This window comes from Ailuropoda melanoleuca, chromosome 13 (genome assembly GCF_002007445.2).
Source record: "Ailuropoda melanoleuca isolate Jingjing chromosome 13, ASM200744v2, whole genome shotgun sequence".
In the NCBI taxonomy this organism is placed as follows: domain Eukaryota; kingdom Metazoa; phylum Chordata; class Mammalia; order Carnivora; family Ursidae; genus Ailuropoda; species Ailuropoda melanoleuca.
This window is the reverse complement of record NC_048230.1, coordinates 41,688,114-41,712,940: the sequence shown is the minus strand read 5'-3', so window position 1 is coordinate 41,712,940 and position 24,827 is coordinate 41,688,114. Positions and strand designations below refer to the sequence as shown.

The following is a 24,827-nucleotide window of genomic DNA, read 5'->3' as shown; positions in this document are numbered from 1 at the left end:
CTATCTTGCTCTCTGAGAGATTACACACCCTGGGAGTCAGGTAATCTGGTAATCCCAGTCCACTGTGATCGGTGCTGTGGTCGAGGACGTTTGGGGCATGATGTAAGCCCCTAGGAGAGGCACCCAAGCCAGAGTTGGGAACAAGGAAGGTATCCAGGAGACGGGAGTGACTCCATGGCTTCCTGAAAATAGGGCAAGAGATCTCTGCAGAGGGAAGGGACGGTGGGAGGGACAGAGATAGAAGCACCGGGGTCTGCAGGGCCCCGAGTGCCTAGATTCTGGAGCTAGGTGAGGCAAGAGGTGTGGAGAGGGGAACAGGGGCCATCTTGGGGTCCAGATTAGGAAGGAAGGGGGTCTGCTCCAGGCCAGGGCCTGGGTGAGGGATGCATTTGGTCTTCACAAGACCCTGAACTGGGCATGCCGTGATTCCCAGACCGCATCTGGGACCCTAGATAGGCCAGGTGGGTCCGCAGGCATAGCCGGCTTCTGACTTGACAGACTCACCTAAGGAGAATTTCCTGACCTTGAGGGTGACAATGCCCAGAGCAGGCTGCCAGGACGCTTGCAGAACCCAGAGGAGAAGGGTCTTCTGGGGGCCTCCTGGGGTGAGGTCAGCTGTCTGCTTATCTCTGCACATGTCTGGGCCATTGCATACTCAGTGCAGATCCCAGAGCGGGGCTGCGGCTGGCGCTCTGGGGCCTCTCGTGCTCCCAGGTGTGACTGGGCTCAGTTCCAACCCCAGCGGACGCAGCAGGAAACAGCGGCCACATCCTCGGGTGCATCTGGTCTGAGGAAGACTCTGGTCCCTTGCTCCTTTTGCAGGGCCCTGTTTCTTGCATCCCCATGGTCTAGAGGCAGTGCTGGCCTGACTGTTACAAGATGCTGGGCGGAAGTAAGCCAGCTAAGCTTGTCCCCAAAGGCCTCTGCATTTAGACAAATGAAGGTCTGGAAGGTTCTTTGGCTGAACACTAGAAAAACAGCTTACATCACCCAGCCTGAAGAAACAGGCAGGAAATCCCCTTGTTCCTGGTTGAGGAGAAGCCAGCCCATATTGAGAGAAGGCTCGCTGGGGGCCTGGGGATGGGGCGTGCTGGCCCAGAGGGCCTGGCTGCTGAAGGTGAGGGGGAAGTGGGGACACAGCCGGGACCAGGAGGCACCCGTGACCTGCGTGATCGGGTGGGTGGCACCAGCAGGTCACCGTGCACCCGTGTGCCGGGTTCTAAGGATGAGCCAGCCCTGAGCACAGCAGCTCCTCCTTCCTGGGGCCTCCAGTCGGCCGGCTCTGCTGGGCAGTAGGGCTTTCTCTGTGGCTGCCTTTCTGCTGTGCTCTCCTCCTCCCTCCCTCTCTCCCCCTTGCATACACACGTGTGTGCACAGACACAAACGCACGCACATTTGCACACATCCACACTCCCACTCGCTTGAGCACTCTGCATTTAAACAAATCCGTACGTGTGCGTGCGCCCGTACACTCCCCTCTGCGTACCTAAGCACACGCGCGTCCCTGCACACGCGTGTACATGCACACGCCCTATATCCGAGTCACTGTTCTCTCCCTGTGATTCCCACGGAAGGGGCCTGGCCTTGTCCCCCGTCTGTCCATCTGTCTGTCTTCTGTCAGTGAGGACCGGCTGCCATCCCGCTGGTGCTGCTGCTGAGCGGAAGTCACCGAGGGACAGAGACAGGGAGGAAACCACACTGTCACTCAGGGCGCCTGCAGCTCTGCCCTGGCTGGGGGGTGGTGGGGGTAGGGGTTGCAGGGAGCCCATGGCCCTGTGAGTCACCAGTCTTAGAGGCGGGGTGTGAGCTGGTGTGGACCAGGACCATGGCAAGCTCTTTCTCCAGTCCCTTTTTGTCTCAAGGACAGAGCCAGACCATCCTGCTCCAGGGAAGGGAAAACCCCTGACCCCCAGGCTGGGTCCTGCTGGCAAAGTGGGCTCCCATGCACTCCTTGTCCTCCGTCTGCCTCTCTCCCTTCTTGGGCTCACCTTCCGGGCCTTTACATGGCCTCCAGTGGACGAAAGGCCTCAGCCTGACTCCTACAGGGCTTGCCCTCCACGTGGATGAGGCCACCGTCTACCACGGATGTACGAGGCCCCCCCTGGAGTTGTGCAGAGTGGGGTGACCCTGAGGCAGCAGCTCAGCCCCATTCCCACAGCCCAGTCTGGTTCTTCAGTCCCAGTGGAGGGATCCCGGGGCTCTGGGGACAGGGGTGCCCTGCGGGGTTCTGTTTCCCTGGATCTGACTGTGGGGGAAAATACCCATCTTCCAACCTTGTGTTTTGCCAGTGGGGGCAGGAATTACCCCGTCTGTCACTGAGAGGGGGTGGTGCGGGGAGCTCATTCAGGGCCAGGCTGAACGCACAGCTCTGCCTCGTGCCTCTGTCCCCAGGTCGCTGCTCTGTCCCTTCCACACGCCAGGCACTGTTCTAAGTGCTTTACATATGGTACCTTGGCAATGACTCAGGGAGACGGCGCTACTGCTGCCCCCCCGCCCCCGGGATGCGCAGGAAAACAGAGACAGGCCAGGTCCTACAGTTAAGTGGGAAGCTGACCCCATGTGATTTGAGCCCAGGCCGGCTGGCTCTAGAGCCCGTGCTCCAACCACAGGCCATCCAGCCTTCCTCTCGCAGGCAAGCCTGGGCCACCCCCTCCGTTGTTCCCAGGGAAAGAAGCTCAAGCAGCCCCCCACCTTGTGGGCACTTCGGCCCAGACCCCTGCCTCGCACGGTGGGCAGCGAGCCCCTCTCCGGGAAGGCGGGACCTGGGGTGGCTCTTCTCTAGCTGGCTCCTCTGTAGACCAGGGTCCTGGTGTTTTCGTGAGGGTAAGTGAGGGTGCCAGGAGGGTCAGTCCAGAGGGCTGCCCAGCTGGGGTCCTGGGGGAGTCCATGGCAGGTGCCCAACTGGCTCTTCTAGAGGGCGGGGGTGGGGCACATGGCCAGGGGCCGGGTGGGAAGGAGGGGGCAGTGACGGCTTGAGTCTCTGGGTAGAGAAGGAGCACACCTCATGGAGACTTTGACTCTCCAGGGCCTTAGGGTGATGCATCAGATGCCCATACGGACCCGCAGCGGACGCTGGTCCCCCATGGTCCTGAGCTCACCTGGTACCATGAGGCCAGATAGATGCCCGCCTGACCCATCGCCTGCCTCCGCTGGCAGAGGGGAGAGGGAGGCCCGTCTCCCAGCTGCTGGGCTTGGAGAGGAAGAGCCTCTGGCAGGTTAATACATCGCTGCACATCAGACATCCTTCCTGAGCCTCATTTTCTGTCTTTTTCATGCTAACTTTCCCACCATTAAAGAGCATTTTTAAAAAGAAGACAAAAAAGGGAGCGAGAACCAGATGAAAGAAGAATGGAGCCCCTGGAATCCTTTTCTGCAGCTTTGCTGCTGCTGGGGGTCTGATCGGAATGGCGGGCAAATGAAGGATGCCACAGGGGCGAGATGTCGTGGGAAAACTGCCTGTCTGCTGAGCCCGGGGCAGAGAGGGAGAGGCGGCGGGTGGCTGGTCCAGCAGCACGCTGCGCCCGCCACCCAGTCCTGTGCCTGGCCCGCGGAGACGCTCAGCAGCTATTGAACGAATGCAAGAGGAAACCCCACCAGATGGAGGGTGGTTAACTCTAGGGCGAGGTGGGGGGTTTGCACACCTCCTTCTCCTAGGGGTTCTGATGCTGAGAAAGGCTCCAGGTTCCGCACTCATGAGCCACTGTCTGTGGAGGACCCGACCATCCACGGCAAGGGGGCCTGGGCATCCTCCCCTCCAAACCCGGCTGGTGTCTGAGTCCACGGATTCCTCCAAATCGGAGTTTGGTTGGTCTGGCTCCCAGAAATACCTCGGAGCCCCAGGCAATGACCAAGGTCACTTATTCTGGAGGAAAACCCTGGCTCTGCCCGCCCCCTTCACACACACGCACACACATGCACACGCGACTTTCTCGCTATCAGCGTATTTGTCACACTTACTCCATCTCTCCTCTGGCTCGGTGACACAAGGTGAGCTGAAGGAGAGCTGTTTGGGTGAGGATTATGAAGGCGCGGGTGCCATGGAAACCACTGGAAAGCCCGAAAGCTGCCTCCATCAAGAGAGCCTGCTCCGCCACGATTGGTCGGCCATGCGGACTGTCTCCTGGCACGATGTGCGGTTTTATTTATGTCCCCCCCTCACGGGTCTCGCGTCCCCTCTCCCCTGCTCTCCCAGCTTGTACGCTCTCAGCTCAGGACACGGCCTGCAGGTCAGTGGGATGAGGCGCTCAGGATTTTTTTGTACTTTGTGATGTTTTCAGCCTCATTTTCTGGTGCTCGCTCCCCCCCACCCAGGAGGCAGCTCTGACTTTCAGCTACGGAGGTTGGAGGCGGCAAATGAGATGATGATAAACAGAGAGGGTGCCCGCTCCTGTGGGAGGAGCTCTGGGCCGTCATTTTTGGTCCCAGAAGCAGCCCTCAATGTACCTGCCGTTCTGAGAAGCCCGCACTGGGGCCGAAGGCCGGGCAGGCGCTCGGTGGACGGTCTGAGCCACGCTGGGGGGCTTCCTCAATAGGTGCTGATTCAAAGCCCTGCAGGCAACCTTGATCCCCTGAGCGGCTTCTGTGTGTGTTGTGGCCACTGAGGGAGGCTGTGAGCTCCTGGACCCCCCCTCCCTTTGGCTAGTCATCATCATAATAATCCCTTGCATTGGCCTTTCCCCTGATAGTTTCTATATCCTTCCTTTTGTTTATTTCCAGCCACAGCCCTGACACATTGGCAGGTCAAGTATCATTAGCCCCACTTTAGAGAGCTGGAGACTGAGGCCCAGGAGTTTAAGTGGCAGGGCTGGGCCTGGGCCCCCGGCCAAGGGTCCGTCAGCAAGGGCTGCTCCTGTCACCGTCGTCAGTCTCCAGTAGATCCCCTGAGAAGGCTGTGAGCCGGCTTTCAGGGGTGGGCTCAGGGCCCGGGGCCGGGAGGAAGGAAGCTGCTGAGTAGTGAGGGGCAGTGAGCAGGTCCCCTCCCTCTCCTCCTTTCACGGTCGGTCAGTTTCCTCGAGGAGGGGCTTCTAAACGCTGTCCCTGTTCTCTGCACACGCAGGTGCACACGCACACATACACACCTGTTCACGCTTTATCCCTTTTGGTTCGGGGTCTGTCCCCAGCAAATCATTAACCTTGTTCTGGTGGAGGCTCTGACGGGAGTCGTTTATCTGCTGATCCTGTGAGTTGACTGGGCTCCAGGGACGTTCTTCCGGGCTGGGCTGCCGTCACGGGTGAGCCTGAGCACTCCGGAGCCCCCGGGATGCCTTGCTCACGGAGCCGGCATTCGATGCTGACCGGGGAGGCTTGTTTCTGCCAGGGAGTGTCCTCAGAGAGGTCCTTTCAAGAGGGAGGAAGTAGCCATGGGATGTGGCTGACCCACAGCGTGCCTCTCTCCGCCTTCTCCTGTCCATTCCCTTCCAGGCCTCTGACCATTCCTCTTCACCAGCCCCCTCTTCCTTGCTTTGTCCTTGGCTCTTTCCTCTCTTGAGCCTGCACATGACCTAGAGGTCACAGCCACCCTGTGATGCCGATACCTCATTTGGGCTGAGGTCCTGAGAGCCGGCCCAGGGTCTTCAACCTTCTCTCCATGTTCCCGACAGGAGGCAGAGTTAAGAATTCCCAAGGGCCATCTCGCTCGTCCTGCCCAGAGGAGGACTTGTCTTCCTTCCCCAGCCTTCATGCTCCTTGTGCAGTCCCCAACTTGGTGAGCAGACCCACCCCATCCATGGCCGTGGACTTCCGACCCCCCCAGGTGCCCTCGCACCAGCTCTCCTGGGAGATACAACATGCACCACCTGGGTAAGCAGGAAAAAACACCCAGAGGTCGTTTAAAACAAAGTGAAAGGGAGGGGTGAGCACATCTCGAGGGTTCTGTTTCTTTAGAGGGAAAGCGGAGAGCCGGTTGTTTAAAGCAGAGATCTGGGAGCAGTCCCAGCTTAATTGGAAAACCTCATTCAGACGGACTGGAGAGGCCTCAGGAATGGCAAACAGCTTCTCCCTGCTTGGAGGAATTTTCTGGAAACCATAATGGCCGTTCTTCCCAACCACAGGCTGGTCTTTCTGGCAGAATTAGCGTGAGTATGTGGTCAGGGTGGCCAGGCTGGAGCCAGCCTGGATGCTTTGGCAGTCTGGGCTTCTCCAGCACTGATGAACGGAGGCCGGGGTTCGGGGGAGTGGCGCCTGGGAGCTGTGGGTCGGGAAACTGCCGCACGGTGGGGAGCCCGGTGGGCTGCAGCTTGGCCGGACCCCGGGGCCAGAGGGAAGTGCAGGCCCGGAGAGAAAGGGGCCGGTGACCGCGGAGTGCTGGCCTGGGGTAGGCACTTAGCAGCGGGTCCCAGTTAGTCCTGAGGGACATTCGGTTATCTTTTCCATTTGTCATAAGAAGAAACAGGCCAGGATGGTGAGGAATGTGCCCAAGATGTCACAGAGGAAGTGCTGGGTCCACCCAGGTCTGATTCCACACCCTGCCCTGGCAGCTGCCTGTCTGGAGCGGCCCTGTGGTGGAGGAGGCAGGGCCCGGAGCCAGGCCTCGGAGGGCGGGCCGAGGCACTGGGGTCCAGGCTGGGGCTGGGCTCCGGGAGGATGGGGTTGTCCTCTGCCAGTGTGGCTGCACGGGGTCTCCCCCCAACGCGGTCCATCCCCTCTTCCCTACCTGCCCCCTAATAGTGGGCCGGTCCAGATCAGGGCTTGGCCGTCGAGGCCGGGAGTGGGGCAGGAAAGGAGGGTGTGGACCCATCCATGGTGATGGTGATGACACTGGGAGGAGGCGGGTGCCTCGTGGGGGCCTGGGAGGGTTGAGTCTGTTTGGGTCTTTCTGGGCACTCTGCCAGCGCTCCGGGGGTGCCAGTGGGGGGGGATGGGGTCACCCATTCTGGAGGGAGGGTGTGGCTTCACGTACCAGCGGTCAGGTGTTTCCTGGAATATCGGAGATCGTGGGTGTGCCCGAGGCACTTAACACTTTTTACTTATTTGTGTAATTGTTTTACTTAAGCAACGACTACTTACTTACAAGGTGTAAGCAGAAATCATGCACAAGCAAGAGCAAGGTTTGCAAGAAATAGGATGTGGGTAATTAAAAAAAAACACGTTTTTGTGTGTGTCTCTGTAAGATAATTTATTTACTTATTTTTTTTAGGGAGGAAGATGGGGGTGAGGGGCCGAGGGAGAGAGAGAATTTTTTTTTAAAGATTTTATTTATTTATTTGACAGAGAGAGAGACAGCCAGCGAGAGAGGGAACACAAGCAGGGGGAGTGGGAGAGGGAGAAGCAGGCTCATAGCGGAGGAGCCTGATGCGGGGCTCGATCCCATAATGCCGGGATCACGCCCTGAACAGAAGGCAGACGCTTAACAACTGAACCACCCAGGCGCCCCGAGAGAGAGAATCTTAAGTAGGCTCCACGCCCAGCATGGAGCCCCACTGCGAACTCCAGCTCCCAACCCCGAGGTCTTGAGCTGAGCCAAAACCAAGAGTCAGACACTTCAACAGCGGAGCCACTCAGGTGCCCTTGTGGCTATGATGTTTAAAAGGGTCTTTTTCTGGGGCGCCCGGGTGGCTCTGTTGGTTAAGCATCTGTCGGGGAGTCTGATTCCTTCCTCTCCCTCTGTGTCTCCCCATCCCCCTGCTTGTGCACTCTCTCTCTCTAAAATACATAAATATATTTAAAAATAAAAAATAAAATTTGTAACGACAATCCGTGCTCACAGCAGGCAGGACTTCTGCGCTGCCATCGCACTGTTAAGTCACAGAGCGCTGTGACTTTCTGTTTGACCCAGGAGGGCTGCGGAGCCTTGAAAAAAACAGCAGCTTCCAGCAACACCTTCTAGTACCCTCATCAGGTGCCCGGACCTGGACTAAACCCTTTCCTTGTGTTAACTCCTTTACATGTCCCCACGCACCTACGACATAGGCACCAAGGCTGTACCCATTTCATGGGTGGGGAAATGGAGGCATGGAGCACTGACTTAGCCATGGTGGTACTGTGTGCGATTCCTAGCAGAGTCGGAGGTGGGGGAGGCTCAAGGCAGCCAGGGAGCATGGCCCAGGTTGGATTTCCCAGGGCCATCACGGAGCCCTGGGAAGTGTTCCCCTGGTATAGGGTTTTATAAAAATGTGTAAGATATTTTTTTAAAAAAAGATTTTATTTATTTATTTGACAGAGATAGAGACAGCCAGCGAGAGAGGGAGCATAAGCAGGGGGAGTGGGAGAGGAAGAAGCAGGCTCATAGCAGAGGAGCCTGATGTGGGGCTCGATCCCGTAACGCCGGGATCACGCCCTGAGCCGAAGACAGACGCTTAACCACTGTGCCACCCAGGCGCCCCGAGAGTAAGATATTTTTATGTGCTTTCCTGAAAGAGTAACCACATATGCGTACACGTCAAGATCCACAAATCCTGGATCCTCGCTTTCCAAGTTGGGAGACCAAGCTCAGCAGCTTGTCCCCACTCCTTTGGCAAGAGTCTAAGCAGCGAGCCCGGGGGCCTCTTCCTTTCCCAGTCACCCACCGGCTGCCTGAGTCCCCCGCCTCCGCCTGGTCCTGGGGGGTGATCCAGTTCTGATCTTGGGCTGCGGAGGGAGCCAGGGTGCAGGCAGACGGCGGTGGGGGCTGAGTCTTGCTCTCAGTGGTCCTTACTCTGTATCTCACGGTGGCCCCAGTCTCCTAATATGCCACCAGGCTTTGTTTCCCACGCTTCTTCTCGATGTTGGTAAATGATTTGTTCATTTATTCCACAAGTGGGTCCCAGTGCCCACCAGCTGCCTGGCACCCAGCTGGGCGTGAGGGACAAGGTGGTGAGTAAGGGGGACATGTCCTCCTGCCTTCAGGAGTTCACGCTCCGCAGGGGAAGGGGAACAGGGTGGCAAGTCCGTGAAGGGGAAGGAAGTACAGGAGCCTATGGGTTGGGGGGCTCTGACCCGCCTGGGGGTGCGGTGAGCCTGGGCGATGCTTCTGGCCGTCTGCAGTGTTGCTGACCTTTCCTGCTCTCCTTGGATTTGTAGGCTGGGCACAGAACGTGTGCCGCTGGGGACAGACGTGGTGTTTCTTTTAATTCCTGGTGATCACAGAGGGGTCCGGAGTCTGCAGCTGCTTTTCCACCACCTTTGCAAAGAGGAGTTTATTTGCCCTGTTAGGTCTCAGCCCCTGTGCTGGGGAAGAGATGAGGACTTCAGGCCTCCGGCCCCGGCCTGCCCAGGTGGCCCCTGCCCCGCCCCCCAGCACCGGGCAGGCAGTGGCTCAGCCCCGGCTTGTGAGAGCAGCCTGCATTTTGGTTCCCTCAAAAAGATCTGCCCTAAATTGCTTCTTAAAGTGTCTGTGACGTTTCCCCTCCCACTAATTGTGTAAAGATACCTCTTTCCCCACTTTGTCTGTTTTCCCCATCCCCCCACCAGCTCCCCTCTGGCACCCGCCAGTTCGCGCTCTGTAGTTAGGAGTCTGTTTTCTTGTTTATCTCTCTTTCCTTTGTTCATTTGTTTTGTTTTTAAAGCTCCACATAAGAGTGAAATCATATGGCATTTGTCTTTCTCTGCCTGGCTTATTTCATTTAGCATTATACCCTCTAGGTCCGTCCCCGTTGTTGCAAATGGCAAGATGTCTTTTTTTTTTTTTATGGCTGAGTCATATTCCAGTGTGTATCTATACAGCCCACCTTCTGTATCCGTTCAGCAGCTGACGGACACGTGGGCTGATTCCACATCTTGGCTATTGTAGATAATACCACGCTAAACGCAGGGGTGCACCTATCTTTTCAAATTCGTCTTTTTGTTTTCTTTGAGTAAATACTCAGTAGTGGGATTACTAGCTCATACATATTTCTGTGTTAATTTTCTGCGGACCCTCCATACTGTTTTCTACAGTGGCTGCACCCGTCTGCATTCCCAGCAACAGTGCACGAGGGCTCCTGGTTCCCCGTAGCCTCTCCAACTCTGGCTGTGTCTTGTGTTTTTTATTCTAGCTGTTCCGACAGGTGTAAAGCGATACGTCATTGTGGCTCGAATCTGCGTGTCCCCGATGAGGAGAGATGCTGAGCATCTTCTCATGTGTCTGTTGGCATCTGGACGTCTTCTTTGGAAAAATGTCTACTCAGGTCTTCTGCCATTTTTATTATTTTTTTATTTTTTAATTTTTTTTAAAGATTTTATTTATTTATTTGACAGAGATAGAGACAGCCAGCAAGAGAGGGAACACAAGCAGGGGGAGTGGGAGAGGGAGAAGCAGGCTCATAGCAGAGGAGCCTGATGTGGGGCTCGATCCCATAACGCCGGGATCACGCCCTGAGCCGAAGGCAGACGCTTAACCGCTGTGCCACCCAGGCGCCCCTTCTGCCATTTTTAAACCGGATTATTGGTTTTTTGGTGGTGTTGAGTTGTACGTGTTCTTTATTATATTTTGGGATTAACCCGTTACGGGATGTCATTTGCAAATATCTTCTCCCACTCAATAGGTTGCTTTCTGTCTCGTTAATGGTTTCCTTTGCTGTACATGTGAAGATATGTTTGAACGGAGAAGAGCTTGACCCATTTCCTGAAAGGCCCTTTATGCTTTGGGGATTGCCAGCAAACAGGATGCTAGGGAGAACCTCTGAGCAGTAATTTGCATCAAGTGACAGAGGGGGTGGCAGCCCAGGTGGGAACTGTGTCTCTTCTGTCACCATGGCCTGTAAGCCCTTTTCTACACCCACCAGATCACATGACGAGGCGGTAGCCATTTATCCAAAATGATGCCCTGCAGGGCGGTAGGGGCTGGTTATTGAGCCCAAGAGCCAAGCAGCCTTCTCTGATGATGTGTTGTAAACTCCCACTACCCTTGGACTGGCTCATTGTTAAGCAGCCAAGACTTCCCATCCATCCGTCCGTCCATCCATCCATCCAGCGTTTGCTCAACTGTACTGGGTGCCAGGGGCACCTGGAGCTCATAGGAAGATGGGGAGGCTCCCCGGAGGCAGAGATGGTCCAGCTGGATTCTGCAGGAGTATAGGAGCTGCTGGGAGAGGAAGCTCAGTGGTGGTGGTGTGTGTGTGTTCAAGGCCCAAGACCTAAGAGCTGCCCTCGTGGCAGCCGGGAGAGGCCCAGCAGCCATAAGCTTTGGCAAAGCCATGCGGTTGGAGGGTGATGGGTGTGAGTGGGAGCCCCATGTTGTGACACGAACGAGGGGTTTCTGAGGATGGGCTCTGCAGGCTTGGTGGCTGGCTGCAGGGGTGAGGGGAGCAGAGACCTTGAAGGGGACTCCTATTTCTGGTTTGAGCAGAGTGCAGGGGCCGTTCTGGAGGAAAGGGAGCCAACAGACTGATCCAGAGAAAAAGTGCTTCTCCAGGTGAGCACCTTTTCGAGGGATGTCCTCTACGACAGCCTGGAATGACGCCGGCACAGCTTCGTCCTATTTGGTGAGGAGACAGGGCTCCTCCTGCAAGGTGGTGGGTATGGGGAGGAACAGGACAAGGAGCGGGTGTCCTTGGCACTGTCCGATTCCCTTTGTTTCTGGCTCCGACACCCTTGGTGCTGGCCTGGCTTCAGTTGCAGGAGCGGAACCCGGATGCGGGCACTTCTGTGGGCATTCTCCCCCCTCCCCCCGCCCGCTGCTATCTGCTGTCTCCTTCATCCACTTGCAAAATGATGAAGGCTCGGGGCAGTCTGAGCCAGGACTGCCAAATCAGGTACACACGCTCAGAGACTAAATCCCGGCTCGAAGTCTGTTTACTCTAACAAATTAATCTCTCTGATGCCTGGAGAAGACATGAAACAAAACCCAGCTCTGAATTCCAAGCGCTCCCCTGCAGTTAGCAATCTCTCCAGGTACAAACTCTGTCTGGGCTCAGGGCATGCATCCTCCGTGTGGGACCCTCCCGCCAGGTTTGTGGACACATAATTCATCAGATTTGATTAGTTGATCACACAGTCCCCTCCCAGATGCTCCATCCTTGGTGAAGTCCAGCCTGGTTGTAGGATGAAGAGGGAAACGCAGTGGGATCTGTGGCAGCTGGGAGCTGGGACCACATCGACCCACTTGCTGAAATAAGATGTCTCAGGTGCGGATGACTTTGCTCCCACCAGCAGTTTCGAGGGTAGCAGCCAGGGCTCCTGTTGTCGTCCACGCCACTAGAAGTGGTGAGAATGGAGGAAAGGATTTGCACGGGGATCAGGATACCTGGGTTCTTGGCCTGCTCCACCTCCCACCAGTTCCGTGACTTGAGTTGACTTTTCCATGCCTTCTTCTTCTCATCAGTCAACTGGGACGACAGCGATGGGCTGGAGTGTGTCCCCCAAAATCCACATGTTGAAGCCCTAATTCCCAGTGCCACGGGATATTTGGAGACAGGCACCTTGATCTTGGACTTCCAGCCTCCAGAATGGGGAGAAAAGAAGTATCTGTTTAGAAGCCCCTGCATCCATGGTGCTTTCTGATGGCAGCCCGAGCTGACCAACATGGACCCTGCGCCTTCCTGGGGGCAGCCCGGGTGGCTGGAGGGCCCTGCCAGGGACCGCCGGCAATCAGAAGGCCTTGAGCAAGTCTCTTTCTTTCCCTTGTATTCCATTCAGGAGAAAAATCTCCTTTGGAAAAGATATGTCTTCACTGCCTGCTAACACTTGGAAATCTCCCTTTTTAAAAGGGAGGTGAAATTCTCATGGCTTAAAATCAACCGTTAACTGTTTGAAAGCAGACACTTTTGGGGCACTTAGCACGTCTGCAGCGGTGTGCAGCCAGCACCTGTCCAGCTCTGGGACCCTGGCATCAGCCCCAAGGGAAAGCCCATGACCATGACGCATCACTCCATTCAGACCTGGCCCCGTCCCCCCACCAACCCCCCCACCCCTNGCAGCGGTGTGCAGCCAGCACCTGTCCAGCTCTGGGACCCTGGCATCAGCCCCAAGGGAAAGCCCATGCCCATGATGCATCACTCCATTCAGACCTGGCCCCGTCCCCCCACCAACCCCCTTTTTTTTTTTACCCCCCCCATCACCTCCACCACTGCCCCCCCATCCCCCCAGTGTCCTATATCCCTAGTTTGCTTTCAGTCTCTATGGAGTTACTTATTCAGGATATTTCATAGAAATGCAATTATATTATCTTTGGACTTTACCCAGAATAATGTTCTCAAGGTTCATCCATGTTGCGGTATATGTCAGCACTTCATTCCTTTTTACGGCTGAAAATACCCCATTGTGCAGACAGACCACATTTTGCTTATTCTTTCCTCCGTCGATGGACGATGGGGCTATTTCCACCTTTTGGCTATTGTGAACAGAGCTGCTGTGAATGTAGGGTACAGTAATTGTTTGGAAATCAATTTTTTTTAAAGTTTTATTTATTTATTCGACAGAGATAGAGACAGCCAGCGAGAGAGGGAACACAAGCAGGGGGGAGTGGGAGAGGGAGAAGCAGGCTCATAGTGGAGGAGCCTGATGTGGGGCTCGATCCCACAACGCCGGGATCACACCCTGAGCCGAAGGCAGACGCTTAACCGCTGTGCCACCCAGGCGCCCCTGGAAATCAATTTTTAATTCTCTTGGGCATATACCTAAGAGTGGAGTTCCCAGGTTATATAATAATCTTATGATTACATTTTTGAAGAATGAATATGTCTCTTTTTAATCATACAAGAGCAGGCTTCAGGATGCAAAACTTCAGCTGGTAGGAGCACTCAGCTAGCCTTCGATGACCTTGATTTTTAATGGTACTGATGTTTACAGGATCAGAAAATCCAATACTGAATTTTCATACTGCAGTAGTGACAAACTTTTCTTTAAATTAAGGGTTACTTCAAACAGTGATTGGAAAGCAGCATTGGGGTGAGCCCCACACAGGGAGGTCCTGTTGTCTGTGTTGTTCATGCTCTGACTCCGGCCCCTAAAATAGAGCCTGGCACATACTCGGTCCTCGTAGGAGTGTGTCTAGTGGATGAGTGGACATGACCTGCACGTGTTACAGCTGGCAGGACACGTGGGGGGCATAAATCTGGCAGAAATGACCTGCGAAGCCTGGCGCAGTAGCCACCAGACAGCTCCGAGGTGGGGACCCAGTTTCCCAAAATCATCTGCTCAGATGTTGGACAACTTGTAAGCTTTTCTAAGCCTTCGTTTCTTCATCTGGACAATGGGTTGCTGAGAGGATGGAGTGCACTGAGGCAAGTTCAGCTGCCATCACCGTTACTAGGATCACGCACAGCGGCAGCAGGCGGACCCAGGATGGACAGGAGCAGGAAGGGTTGGGAAGGCCCCGCCATGCAGCCTGGACAGGGGAGGCTGGAAGCCGGGTCCGTAGGGGGCAAGGCTGGCCCGAGGCCGCCGAGGATGTGGCCGGGTGCTCTGCAGGGCACAGGGGAAGTGACATCATAGCAACAGCATCTTGTATTGTCGGGGGCTGGATGGTTTACAAAAGTGTTTTCACACCTTTGTTTCCCATGTGATCTGCCCCAAGCCTGACAGGCCAGCAAACACAAAACTCTGACTCCCCTTTCTAGAGGAGAAAGCCTGAGCCAGAGCCAAGTGAAGGGGGCTCCCCGAAGTTCACATAGCCGGTCAGCTTGAGAGCAGGGAGGAGTGAGCGGGGAATTGTCTTGACGTCACACGCCCGAATCCAACATCTCCTGTCTCTCTCGTGGCTTCCAAACCTGCCGGCCCAGCAGTCGGGCCCAGGCCCAGCCTGGGGCTCTGTATTTGAGGTGCCACTGTGGCATCTCATGCTGCCCCATTTTGCAGAGCTCCTGCTGGGGTCCTGAAGCACTTGCAGTGTAGACACATTTGTCTGGAGCTTGAGAAGATAGAACCATTCACCCCAAGGGGAGAGCAACTCAGGAGAAGGGTGGAGGCGGGATTCAAGTCGGGGGCAGACAGCTGTATGATCCTTGCATGAAGACAGAGGTCCCTCTTCACATGCCGTGGCCCTAAGCCACCTCCCTCCCTTCTGCCCAGGATGCTGGATGCCAGACAGAGCCCATTCCCCCGCGTCACCGCGCCAACGAGCTGGGCCCCTGCTTCCCGTCCCACAGACGCCGACCTCTCCCGCTGCCACAGTGGGGGCTGAGTTAAAGGGGCACAGAGAATGGGGCTTGGCTGGGGATCTGGGCTTGTGTCCCCAGGGAGGGGGGAAGCCATCCCCTCCCAAACCCAGCGCCAGCGACTTTGACGTGAGGTACCGAGCGTCCTGTGTGGGCCCAGCGCACCTCACGGAGCAGCAGTCTTCGGAGTGACGTGGAATTCACGACCCCTTCCCGTCGCTGGGTGCTTCCACCAGCTCCCTTCTCCTGAAAAGACCCTGCCAGCGCTGCTGTTCGTCTGCATGTGGTTTATGCTTCCTTCTGCTGGTTTGGGTGCCCCTTGGGGACTTCCCCAGCAGCTATTTAACAAACTACCATTCAGGAGGGCCCCCCACCTCGCAACAGGCACACACCCCATCAGGGCCCCAGACCCCCTCTCTGCAGGCCACCACCGGATACCCCACACTACCTCGTGTGACAGACCGGTCCCCTTTTCTGTCCCCTCTGGCCGGCCTCATTTAGGTTTTGGAGGTGACCCTGCATCCATCTGTGGGCCGCTCACGACCGCCAGCTCCCCGAACAGGCAGCCACACTCCAGGGTCCCTCTGCTCACTTCAGCGAGGTGAGGAAGAGAAGGCTGTGTGCGTCGACGGTTCTCCCACGTGTCAGGGCTAGGATGCCAGTTGCATGCCCGCTGGGTGTGAGGACAGGACGCTGAGCAGCAGGAGGGGGAGTGGGATCCCTGGGACATGCTTTCTGTGTGGTCCCCGGGCCCCCAGAAGCTTGAACGGAGCGGGCGGCCGTGTTGAAGTTGGGCACATGCAACCATGCTCTGCGTCTGTGGCCTCCCCCACAAGCCGAGTGCCACGTGGGCCACCAGCGAGCCCAGAGACCTGGGCTGAACCCTTTGTTCTCTGGGCCTCAGTTGACCCACCTGGGAAATGAGGGGCCGGCTTCCATCCCTGCTCCCGATTCAGGAGCCCCAAAGACCGTGGATCACCTACGACTCTGCAGGTCGAAGTTCCCTTCTGCTTAGAGTTTATCGGTGCTGCCTTGGAAACGAAGCCAAGGTCACCTTCGCAACTGGAGTCCTGGGTGGGTACACTGTCCAGGGCCGCGTGCTGTGCTGGACCCCAGTCACCACTGGTTTCAAGTGTAGGTTTTATTGTCATTCAAGTATGGTGACCAACAGATCAGGGGTCAACTGCCATCAGGAAGGTAGTTTGTGATTCGTAGATCCCAAGAGGCGGGGGCACGCCATGCCCTGCAGGGCCACGGGGGGAGCACCAGGGTCGGTCATGGGGCAGAGGGACAGACGGGAAGGCGGGATCCACAGCCTGCCTTGTGGTTTTCACGGGAAAGAAAGGGCTTGGGATGGGCGAGTTGGAATCATGGACTCCAGGGTGTCGGGGTGGCCTCTCACTGTCTGGTCCCTGGCCCTGGGGTGATCGGGACAGGGCAGTATTGGCCCCAAGTACGAAGAGGATGGTTAGGGTGCATGTTCTGGGTTGGTTTATATATGAAAGACGGGCTCTCTGGGAGCAGAGTGGTTTGCTCCTTCTGGAAGTTCCAGCCCTGGGAGGGGCCCTGGGTACCAGCGCACCAAGAACATAGAACAGGACAGAGTTAATGTGGCACGTAACAAAATGTGTGCTGCACGTAATTTGTCATTTTTAAAAAATAATAGACTTTATTTTTTAGAGCGGTTTTAGAAAGATTGAGCAGAAAGTATAGAGTTCCCGCATACCCTCCATTTCCAGCATGCACACACACACACACAGTCACACACGCGCACACATGCACGCGCACGCACGCACACTCACACGCACGCGCACGCCGTTTCTCCCATTATCAGCATCTCGCAGGTGGGCCGTGCATTTCTTGTAACTGAACCAGTGTCGCCACACCGTGATTAGTCAGAGTGCCCGGTTTACATCCGGGTTACGTGGGAGCCGTGCGCTCATGGGCTTGGACAAATGTACGACCTGCAGTCGTCACCATAGTGTCATAGTTCCACTCAAAACCCCCCGCGCTCCTCCGATTCCCACCTCCCTCCCCCAACCCCGGCAGCCGCGGGTCCCTGGACCGTCTCCGTAGCTCTGCCTTTTCCAGAACGTCCTACGGCTGGAGTTCTCTAGGCTTTCAGACCGACTTCTTTCCCCTACTGTTGTTTAAGGTTCCTACATGTCTCTTCCTGGCTCAGTAGCTCATTTCTCTACAGCACTGGTTACTATTCTGTTGTCTGGATGGACCACAATTTAAATATGATGTTTATCCATTGCTCTGATCTTCCTGAAGGAAGGCAGTGGGCTCCGTTGTAAGGACCGGGCTCATAGACGCCTGTAGACAGCCCGGATGGGGTCCAAGGCGCCAAGGGTCTCCGTGCTCCCACGGAGGCAGGAGCGACTCTGGGCTTCAGGATCGGGGCTGCTGTTGGTGTTCTCTTCCTCACGGGGCTTGCGTAGACAGCCGGCTGTCCCCCGCTTTTTCTCAGGGAAGCCTTTCAGGGACTGCTCTCACCTCCTCCAGCCCTAGACCTGCAGGCAGGAGAATCGAGGAGGAGCAAGGGGATTCCCAGGTTGGCCAGTCGGCTTCGAGTGTGAACATGGTCCACACGCTTACCTGATGATCTGTTGCCAGCTTCAAGAAGTTAACTTCCTGAGAGAGACGTGCTGCTGGGCCGGAGGGTCCGGGTCTCCCCGAAGCCCCGTCCACGGCACGCAGCCTCCCCTGGCGGCTGGGCCGGGCCTGCGGAGCTCCCTGGCCGGACGGCAGGCTGTGGGCTGTGGCGAGCCGGGTGGGCTCCGTGGGCTCTGGCCCTCCTTCGAGTCCCTTTCTTTACTTTCCAGACTGAAATGAGGTCCACCCAGTGCCTGGGACGCGGTTTGCTGCCCTTAGGCGGGCTCCTGGCTAGACAACTCCCAGACAGGGCGTCTGCCCTCTCCTTTCTCCTGGGCCAAGGCCCTGTGCTGGCGGCCCAGTGAGCCTGGAATGTGTGTGTGTGTGCGTGCGTGTGCATGTGTGATGTATGTGTGTGTGAAGAGGCTGCAGGTGCTATGACAGCCCCCCCTCCCCAGAATGACAGACCCGGGACCCAGAGATCTACAAGGGAATCCACACTGCCAGCAAGAGCTGACAAAAGGGGGTGCCCGTGTCTGCGTTCTCCCTGATTTTCTGCCCCTCCCACTTGCCGTTTCCGAGGTGGCCACAGCTTCTGGAGTCTCAAACTGTTCAAGGCAACAAGGTCACCGTGGGAAAGTGACAATGAGTCAGAGGAAAAGAGCACCCCTCTCATCTCGTCCATGACACTCAGAGCCACTGTAGAAATCAGCCCAAAGCCAGGCCCTCGGCCCTGGACACCGCAGAGCTCACATCTTCTCCTGGAGGCCACCTGGCAGCTCGTGCCCGCTGAGCAGGTGGGCAGAAAAAAGCAGGTGGAGACGCTCTAACGCCAGGAGCAAGGTTAGTCCCGGGACCTCTCTTTCCAAACCTAACCCACAGTCCTCCTCTTCCAGGCAGCCCTGACTCTGTGCAAACCTGAGCATTCCTTTCCTTTGAACCCCTCAGCGGCAAGAGGGGGCTCCACCCACCAGTGTCTGTCATGCTCTGGAGGGTTCTCCCGTGATGTCCCTGCCCAGGTGCCGTTGGCCGACCTTGTTCTTGAGAAAGGAGGGGGGGGGAGCCATGAATGTGGCTGACGGGCCTCTAAGGCCCTGCTCCCGAGGGCAGGGTGCTGCGGGAGGACGCACACAGCAGACGGGTGACAACACCGCCCGTGCTCCCCCTACGGCCACGAGGGCTCAGGCGAGATCAAGTCCCTGAAAGTGTGTCTGGCTAAAGCCGCCTTCTGTTTCCTGCTGATCCGAACAGAAGAAACGAGGGGACTGGACCCGGTACCCGAAGTGCTTCCCGCATGCCTGTCCCAGCGACCGTGTACTCCTGCGATCTCAGGCCCCGGGCCCTGAGTCCTCTGAGCTCTCCCTGCTGGGCCTGGAACCACAGAGGGGGCCAAGGACGGGCGTGTGGGGGGGAGCCACGCCATAACTTCTATTTGCCCAGACCTTTGAGAGCCTCGTCCCAGAGGCCTCTGCGGGAGTGAGGGCAGCTCCGGGCTGTGCAGCCCTGGAGGGGAGAAGCCGCTTGCCCCAGGGACACAGGTCTGGGCTGGTGCTGCCTGATGTCCACGCTGAGGGCCGAGGGGGCGACTGGTGCTCACAGTAGCTCAGCAAGGCAGGCGTCTGTCCGGGCACCCTGCCCCATGCCTGCCCCCTCCCTGACTTGGGCTCAGGTCTTCTCCAGCACGGTCCTGAGGTGGAGAAGAGAGATGGGCCAGCAAACACCTTGTGAAGACAACAGGAAGCGTGAGAGCAGCTCTGAAGAGGCCTCTGGAGGGAGGGAGGGGCCTTTCATATTTAATGATGGCCCGTTTTACCCTGTGGTCAAACTAGCCTGGTGGAGGAGACCCAAGGCTAGCACTCAGAACCCCAAGAATCTTCTGCCACTGCCTTGCTGTGCATCTTGGGGCAAGTTGCTTACCCTCTCTGGGCTCATCAGTGAAAGGAGACAGGGAGACTAGAGGGCTGGCGAGTGTAATCCTTCTTCCCGGGGAGGGGGAGTCCCTTCTGGGGGAATGTGGTCAGCCCCAGAAGGAAACTTGTCCCTTTGACTTCAGTGCATGTCCTAAGGAATGCATGTCTCAAGTTGGGGACCTTGAAGGTGGAGGCGGCAAGGAAACGCACCCAGCCCAGTGCGGGTGCAACGGCACCTGAGGATTTGGAGGGAGAAGCTGGGGGGTGGACCGGGCCAGATCAGAGGCCTCATGTCCCTTTAGCCCCGCTTGGTGGCAGGCTGAATCGCAGCTTAGTGGGCAAGGCTGGAAGTCAGCATCGACCCGTCACCTACCAGTTACGGTTTGCTGTGGGTAGAATCCCACCGTTCGCGACTTAGTAAGCTGTATGTACAGACGGCAATATCTTCATCGTTGACGCCTTACTCTGGGTTGGGCAGCATGCCGATCGCTATATGTGGGCTGTCCCGTTCACCCTTCATGGTAACCCAAGGAGGCAGTATGGACATTGTTGTCATTCCACAGACTGAAGCCAATGGGGCACAGAGAGGTTAAGTAACTTGCCTGAAGCCACACAGCTAATAAGTGGCAGAGCAGAATTTGAACCCAGGCCTACCAAGCTGCAGTTCCGGCTTTAGGAGGGAGACGCTGTCTTTTAATAGTAATACTGAAGGGCCTGGGGGGATGTTCGCTCGCCAGCTTTCTTTCAGGCCCTTTGGTGGAGGCTGAGCCCCTGAGTCCAGCCCTGTAGCTGCCTGGTCCCTGAAGAGGCCTCCTTGAGCTTCCCGGCCAGGAAGAGGGGACATCTCCATACGGTGCCAGCCGCTCCCGCTCCAGCGTCTGGCCTGAGCCTAGCTGACAGGCTGGCAGTGCCCACTGCCGGGGGTGGGGGGCCCCTCGGAGACTCAGGTGGGTTGTGGGTGGGGAGCGGTGGCTTCCTGACCTCTCGTATCTTTGTGGGAGCTCTGGCCAGGGGTCGAGCTTGGATGGATATTTATTTTGGTATTTTTCTTTTCTTCAGAGGAAGAAAGGATCAAAGGCAGTGTAGAAGGCACACACGCGTGCACCTGCACACGCACACGCACGCAAGTCTGGGTCGTAGGAAGAGAGAGGAGAAAGAGCCTGGTTATTATACGGATGCCGTAAACACCTGCCCTCGCCTGAGTCCGCCTGCTGCCGCTTGCGGCCCTCAGCCCCTGGCCGGCCGGCCCAGCTGTCCCGGGGACTGGGCAGCCAAGGTGCCACCACCAGCACCGGTGAGTCTCGGGGGCTCACTGTGGGACATGAAGGCCTCCCTGGAAGGTCAGCTGCAGGGGCGCCTGGGTCAGCCTTCCCCACCCGTGGGTACGGCCACGCTCGTCCATCTGCTAATGGGAGGATCCAAACCCCCCAAGCAGGGTCTGGGTGTCATAGGCAGGCTTCAGCTCTCTCCTCTGGGCCCCGGGGCTTGGAGGATGTGGAGCCCCTGCCCTCACTGACCTGCTCCAAGGACTTCTCAGGGGACCGCATGGCCTCCCTGGGTCCTGCAGCTCAGACCGTCGGAACTACCCTCCGTTGCCCTGAGACTCTACCCTGGCCTGGTCGGGGACGCTGCCAGCCTGCACCCCACCCGCACCCAGCCCAACGAGAGGCGGTGACACGCGCCCACTGCCCGGTCTTTGGTTACAAAAAGACTTTTTAACTTTACTCTAGGATCTGCTCAGGGTTTCTCTTGCAGAAGGAAAGGGATTTGATTTTCAAAATCGGATGTCAGTGCAGGCGGTTCAGAGACAATTTCNCTAGGATCTGCTCAGGGTTTCTCTTGCAGAAGGAAAGGGATTTGATTTTCAAAATCGGATGTCAGTGCAGGCAGTTCAGAGACAATTTCTGTAAAACAGAGGGTGCGGGTCAGTGGAGGTGGGTGGCGTGCTGAGGAGCTGGGAGTCGGGGGGCCTGAAGCAGGGGAGGAAGAGCAGGGCCTTGACCCGTGAGTGGTCACGTGACCACATGACTGCGCACGTGTGCGCGTGCACGAGTGCATAGCATGTGCGTGCTTCAGTGTGTGGGGCTGTGTGTGAGTGTGTGCACACGTGTGTGCAGGCTCCAGTGTGTGGCTCTGTGTATGTGTGTGTGTGCACGTGTGTGCACGATTCCNCGCACGTGTGCGCGTGCACGAGTGCATAGCATGTGCGTGCTTCAGTGTGTGGGGCTGTGTGTGAGTGTGTGCGCACGTGTGTGCACGATTCANACGATTCCGCGTGTGGGGCTGTGTGTGCCTGTGAGTGTGTGCGTGAGTGTGTAAGGGTGGCTTTCTGTTGTCACCACTGAGGTGGGGTCCTCGGCAGTGGCAGCGTCCAAGGCCAGGCAGCCGTGTTCCTTCCGGCGGAACAAAGCACACGCGGTCTTGGGACGCAGAAGCCAAAAAAACAAATAAATAAAACAAGCCCGCAGGCTGTATATAGATGCGGGCCTGAGGCGCTCTCAGGCAGCCAGCCGCTCCCTCCGCACCCGCAAGCAGCAGTGTGGGCCCCCCATGCAGCCCCAGAGGGCCGCCCTTGGCCTGAGGCTGGGGTGGGGAGAGGCCGGCCCCCCACCTTCGGGCGCTGGGCCCCCCACCTTCGGGCGCTGGGCCCCCCACCTTCGGGCGCTGGGCCGCCCACCTTCGGCCAGCGCCCGGTCGCGTTCTCTGACAAAACCCTGCCTCCGGCGGCGCCCAGTGCACAGGCTCAGCGCGTTAAAGCCTCTCCTTCCTTCCTTCCGCCGCCCGGCAGGCCCGGTCCGTCCGCCTGAGCTTCTCTGCTCAGGGCACAAGGTGGTTTGCTCCTTCACGCTGCGAGGGCATAGTTTCTACTCCCCATTCGGACCCCAGTCCTCCGCGAGGCAGCGCTGACCTGGGGGGTGGGGGGGTGGGCAGCGATGCGGGAATCCGGGGNTTAGGCGGGTGGAGGGGCAGAGGGAGAGAGAGAGAATCTTAAGCAGACTCCACACCCAGCAGGGAGCCGGGCACGGGACTCCATCTCACAACCTTGAGATCATGACCTGAGGTGAAATCAAGAGTCCGATGCTTATCCGGCTGAGCCCCCCAGGCGCCCCTGTTGAGCCGGTTTCTCAGTCCCACGGTGCTCGCTCTTTGATGGGGGACCCAGACCTGCACCTGGGCAGAGGCCGTCGAGAAAGAGCTGACCCAAGGCAGGAAAAGAGCGGTTGCTACGGGAGCTCAGGCAGGGACTCTGTGCTGCGGGATGCTGGCTTCTCACCTCCCACTTGCAGGTCGGGACGGGGTAGCAGTGGAGGGGACCGTGCTGTCGGACCACGCGGCTCACGGTGTGTGCGCACGGCGGGTGATTCTCAGGATCCGAGCGGCTGGGATGCTGAGGCTTGCGCCCGGGGCCACAGGCTACGGCAGCGGGAACTAGGAACTAATGGGTGGTGCCCTTCATCGCTTTCTGAGCGCCTACTACGTGCTGGGCTCCATGTCAACTCCTGCGCTGGATCTTTCACTGAATCCACTCCACGATTCCACCCTATAGAGGACTGGAGATTTGCGGAATTAAAGCCCTTGCGCTGGTCCGGGGTCGGATCCTGGGTCAGTGCAGGTGGGGCCACCCGCGAGGGCTGTGCGTTGTGGCCAAGCCTCTTCACCTCCGCAAACCGTATTTTCTCCGGCAAAGAGCAAGGATCTGCCACGGGATCGAGGCTCCCCATCTTCCCAAGTCTGTGAACTGCATTTTAATGTCAAACACTTTGAGGATCTTTTCACGTGCTGGTGGGCTTTTATTTTTAGGACTCGTTGGTCGAGAAAATTCACAATGACAAAAAGCTACTTTGAATTCGGTAGTGGTTTAAAAACCAATTTGTATCGATTATTCACAACTGCGTGTATATGCATCTGAAAAACAACCCGCTGTGGGGGTTACCGCGTCTACACGGGCAGGCCGGTTGGGGGTGTGGATCTTGGTCTCTGTGTTAAGTAAAACTCTGCAGCTCCCCGGGGGTCGGGCCACCTGCCAGCCCTTCCAGATCATTCTAAATTCAGCAAAGCCATCAACTCTTGCTTTCCCACCCCTCCTGGATAGCAATAAGAAAAGGTAAAATGAGACAGGACAGGGAGCAGATAGATCCTAGCAGAAGTTGTTGGTTGCAAACCAGACAGAGGCCAAGGGTGAGATCCCGGGGATCCCGGGAGGGTCACCCTGCCCCCGGGATATACTCTGCAGTGCGGCTCGGCTCGGGCCCTGTGGCCGCTGGCCCTGTGCTCACAGAAGCAGAGCTGTGTGGTGGTCCTGCACAGGCTTACACCATGGAGCCACTTCCCAAATGTCTTGTAGACCCCAAAACAGAATGTGCAAAAGGCTGGGAAACAGGTCAGACCTTTCCTTTTTCTCATTTTTCCTTACTGAGAGGAGATCGGGATTGACTGCATACATCAGCGTTCTGGCCTCCCTGGGGAGTGAGAAGCAGAGCTCTCCCCCCACCCCCACGGCCTCCTCCTTCTCCTGGCTCCCCCTCCCTGCTGGCACCGAGGAGGGCTCAGCCCATGATGCAAGGGCAGGCGGAGGAGGCCCTGGAGGGGCTCCCCGAGTCTGGAGAGGCAGCCTCCGGCCAGCAGCCACCCTTGTCGGGAAAGGAGGCCAGACTTGCCCTGTGGTTTAGGAAAGATGCTGGTGAGCTGGAGCCTGTCTTGCAAACTGTTTATCAGATGATTTCGGGATCGCATACACATTTTGATAAAGGAGGATTGAAAATACAGGTTTGCTTTTTGCTAGATGCCCTGTGGGCCCCCAGGTGGTGTGTGGTAGCCGGCTGCCCCCCCACCCAGTCTGATTCCCCACGGTGCTCCCCCTCTCAGCTTTCCTTCAGGTACATCTCAAGGTCGGTAGTTATTTGTGCCTGAGAGAGTTTGGTCTGATGGGGACAGGACAGTGTCCAACCCTATCCGGGCGGCTCCCTGGAAAAGGTGATGCTTATGGTGAAAAGTGAAGGATGTGTAGGACAGAGGCAGAGGGACCCGTGGGTGCCCAGTCCGGGCAGGGAGAAGACGCGGCTCCAAAGATCCCAGGGGTCTGGGGACACAAGGGGAGGCGTGCCAGCGGTGAAGCTGGGCAGATGAGCAGAGCCCTGGGCACGCAGCGTCTGTGGGGTCAGGGGGATGGTCCTTAGAGGCTGCGATGGTGGACTGTATATGTGTCCACTTGACCCGGTCACGGGGTGCCCACATAGCTGGTCGGATGTTGTTCCTCAGTGTGTCTGTGAGGGTGTTTCTAGAAGCGGCTAGCGTAGGAATCCGTGGACTGAGTAAAGCTGAGAGTCCT

At 57.3% G+C, this 24,827-nt stretch overlaps 2 long non-coding RNA genes across 2 annotated transcripts; both read left to right on the top strand.

The window, feature by feature from the left end:
* Nucleotides 1-4,740: 4,740 nt before the first annotated feature.
* LOC117795699 lies at nt 4,741-16,877 on the top strand. Its single transcript, XR_004619828.1, has 4 exons — nt 4,741-6,074; nt 9,951-10,082; nt 11,243-11,378; nt 15,492-16,877. It is a non-coding gene; the product is annotated as an uncharacterized LOC117795699 (long non-coding RNA).
* Nucleotides 16,878-17,244: 367 nt separating this feature from the next.
* On the top strand, nt 17,245-23,460 carry LOC117795700. Its single transcript, XR_004619829.1, has 3 exons — nt 17,245-18,431; nt 20,558-20,792; nt 22,786-23,460. It is a non-coding gene; the product is annotated as an uncharacterized LOC117795700 (long non-coding RNA).
* The last annotated feature ends 1,367 nt before the right edge of the window (nt 23,461-24,827 follow it).